This window comes from Ischnura elegans, chromosome 5 (genome assembly GCF_921293095.1).
Source record: "Ischnura elegans chromosome 5, ioIscEleg1.1, whole genome shotgun sequence".
NCBI classification, from domain to species: domain Eukaryota; kingdom Metazoa; phylum Arthropoda; class Insecta; order Odonata; family Coenagrionidae; genus Ischnura; species Ischnura elegans.
Window position 1 is genome coordinate 67031320 of NC_060250.1, and position 4109 is coordinate 67035428.

Sequence of the window (4109 nt, forward strand, 5' to 3'; positions counted from 1 at the left end):
CGAAAATCTAAGAGCGTTAAATGCGTACTCCAGGAGTAATAATCTTTCGTTTTAGGCAATAAAAAATAATAATAGGAAACCACCCTATTGTCGTTTTTACGTGGTTACGATTATGTAAATAATGCACTCCAACCCATAGGAATATAAGTAACAGAAGCAGGCCTTATATAGGAATATATTCATGGAGTCAATTTTTCTCAGTTCCTTCACTATATCGTTGGCATTTTCATAACTCAGGACCATTTAATAATTTTGGATCTTGCGGTAATTAACGAAAAATTCTGATACGCCTTGGATTGGGCAAATGTTTCCATTTTCTCAATATTTTATTTCGCATGTAATTTTTCTCTCCGTGTCATGCTTATCTAGCGGTTAAAGTCCCTTAGTGAGCATGCTGATTACGTAAGAACCTTCCAGTTGAAACTCACTGGAGTTGGACCGTGCTAATGGCACTAAGAATACGGGAAACTTAAAAAAAATTAATGGTGATTCCATTTTATCTGAAGGCCCCATGCTTTAATTGAAGGCCACTCCAACTGAAAGTGATATTTATTAAGTTCTTTCACTTTTCCTTTAAGCATTTAAAGAACTACTTGCACAAAGTATATGTGAGTAAATGTGATCAGTTTGTTTTAATGTAATGTAAGCGCTTAATGCCGGCCTCTGTAAAACTTTAAGACCTTGAGTTTCAAAATCAACGGAGTTAATTCTTGTACTTGCTATATTTTGATGTTTAAAATCGCTTTAATTCTAGCGTAAAATTAAAAAAAGCAAATCATAAAATTCCTCGGACAATGTAGTCTTTAATATTATAAAAGAATTCATCTTTGTTAAAAGTGCATCTTTTTTATGTACTGAATCCAGCAAAGAAAATGAGATTGGCTCAAGAAAATCATGCTCAATTTTCAGCTGTTATTTACAATTTGACTCATTTGCAGGCTTAACCAGTCCTTATCTCAACCTTTCCATTAATCAAATTTACTGATGCATTTGACTGAAGGTAGATTCGGGTATCGGGTTGTTGTGGTGGCTAGTGTTGCCTTCCCACCCCGTGGGTTATGGTTCAAATCCCGGCGGTAGCAAAGAATTTTCAGAAACTGCCCGATCCCTGCTTGAATGGTGTGGAGAACATTTCAAGCGCGGCACTCCGTCCGTCGGATGGGACCACAAGCTGTGGTCACCTTAGCGCCTTCCGTTAAGAGCAGTTTTCTGCTGGGTCTCTCTCCTCGCTTCCATTCCCTTCCCTCATGGAGCAAATCACCTCAGCTGTCGGCCGCCTCCTCGAAATACTATACCATACTTGCAGGCGTAACCAGTCATTATCGCAATCTTTCCATCGATCAAATTTATTGATGCCTTTGTCCGAAGGTAGATAATATTGAACATTGAATAGCTCCCTTTTATGGTATAGAATATGCCAGGGGCGCAGCTAGGAATTAAGGCTGGGGGGGGGGGGTTTAGGTGCAACTAATACCGCGGGGTGTGTGGGGGTATGGAATACCCACAGGATAAGCGGTAGGTGCTACATTTATAAATTTCGGAATTTTAAGATAAATGGTTCAAAATATTTCAAAGTTCAAAGTTTTACGGCTTTCTGAGAAATATTTTATTAATACTTACACTATTCTATTAGTAATATCAATCCAATTAAGTATAATGGATTACACTTAAAATTTCTCTGAGCTCTGGAGGGGGGGTTTAACCCCCCTCCAGAGCTCAGGGGGGGTTTAACCCCCCCACCCCCCGCTGCGCCACTGGAATATGCTCTTTTGTATTCCGTAGGTTAATGAACCAAAGTTCGAGAACTTTCTACACATACAAATAGTGCAAGAACTTTCAATACATGCTTGTAGAAAAGTATGCTATTGCCCCGTGAATCGACCTCATACATGAGGTGCAGCTTTCGTCCGAACGCGTGATAATTAATCGCGTTATTTGTTGATGGTGGACGGGGCGTGTGCGTCCTCGATTCGCGTAGGTGGAGACAAGATGTGGGGAAGGGGTAGGCATCACGTAACGCTTTCCCTCCTTTCTGAAACGGCCAAATCCACGATGAACTCAACTTATATAAGGTATGCGAGTCCTCTATTTGGGCGTTGAAATGCAAATCATGGATTCGCTCTGAGTCGCCCTTGCGGCCAAAAATGTCCTTCGATGGTGTAGAGTTACTCCGATGCCATATTTATGGCCATTTGACAGTCGAATATTTATGACACTGATGTAATCAGAGGGGGGAACTATAATCGTATGTTTTTTTCCTTTGCCGATTGGTAGATGGTCAACAGACAATCTGAAGATTAATTTGATGCTTTTCTCCCCGTCTTTATCTCTTCAGGTGAAGCATTCTCAATTCCGTCGCAAGTAATGTTTTAGTGACATAGCACGGTGCTTTTAGAAGATATATCACATACTTTTCTTACCTTATTCAAATAGGTGCTTCAAAGAGTACGCAAAAATATCCAGGTATTTACATATTTTTGGGAAAAATAATGTTGAATTAGTATTTTACGAGGGTAAAATTTCTCATTGTTTCATACGTAATATTTCGAAGCCTACCTTTCTCGCGAGAAAGTCAGTAAAATATACATCGATCCACATGAGAAAAAAATTTCCCCGGACCAGGAGTGGAACTGCAGACCTTTCACTTTTCAGGCCACTACGCAGACCTCCACGCTATCCAGATTCCTGAATTCGCATGACAATTTTACCGTATGATATTAGATGATCCCCTCAAGATTTCTTCAAATCGATCTCGGAAGGAAAAGAAACACATACTTCAATAGACACCGCTATTAGGAGGATCATGCGGTCCAACTATCCGGCTGGATATCTTAACTCTTTGGAGCTGCCTCGAGTACCTCCACGCAAACTCCACCTTAAGGTGGGTGTTCCGGTTGTGATATTAAGAAACCCTGAGGCTCCAAGACTCTGTTAAGGAACTAGACTGTTAAATAAAAAGCGTTTGGGACGGAATTGAGGAGAGGTACCTAGTTTTAACTCCCAGAATTTCAATCATGCGATGGTGGTTTGAAAGGTTCTCGAAATGGAATAGAAAAAATGTTCTTATATCACAGACTCTTTTTTTATTTTTCAATGTAGTCTCCTTATATTTTAATGCATTTGATCAAACTATGTTCTAGTGCCTAGATCCCATCTAGAAAATGAGATTTCTCTATGCCTGCAAAATAGTTGTCAACTCCGGCTATGAGTTCTTCGTTTGAAGTGAATCATTTTATTCACCAAATCACCAAGAAAAATTTTCAGTTTTGGGAAGAGATGAAAGTCTGACCTAGCCATATCAGGTGAACAAGACGGAAGTGGCAACATTTAATACCACGGTTAGTGTTATTTTGCCATGGCGACAGCACATGTGCGCGGGCGCGCATTGTCTTGATGGAACATGACTTTCTTCCTTGCTAAACCTGGCCTTTTTTCGCGTATCTTTTGTCGCAATTTACCCAAGAGGTTAACTTATTATTCTCTAGCAATATTTTGCCTAGTGGGGAGACAATCAACGGACAGAATCCCCTACACATCCCCGAACACTGATGCCATGACCTTTCCAGTCAAAAGAATTGTTTTTGCTTTCTTTGGTGGCGGAGAATCATCATGTTTCCACAGTTTTGACTGTTTTTTGTCTTTGGGCTGTATTAGTGCACCCACGTTTCACCTGTGGTTACAAACAAGCGAAACAATCTTGTCCGTTTCATCTATAATGGGCCAAACATTGTTCCGATATGTCCATTCTCATGCGTTTTTGATACAGCGTCAAGAGTCGCGGCACCAATCTTGCAGATAATTTTTTCATTTCTCATTCTTCAGTTAAAATATGATATGCCCTATTAGATGACATTTGGAAAGTGTGAGAAATGTCACGCACTTTCAATCGGCGATCCTCCATGACCATTTTGGGCACTCTTGCAATGATTTCTGGAGTAATGACACATCTTGGCCGATCACTGTGTTGATCGTCATCTAAGTTCTACGGACCAAAGTTGAATCCATCTGTCCACTTAGCAACAGATGAATATGAAGGAGCAGAGTCCCTCAGTGCATTCTGGAAATCGGTATGAATGTCCTTTGCTTTCATGCCTATTTTTTCGAAGCAC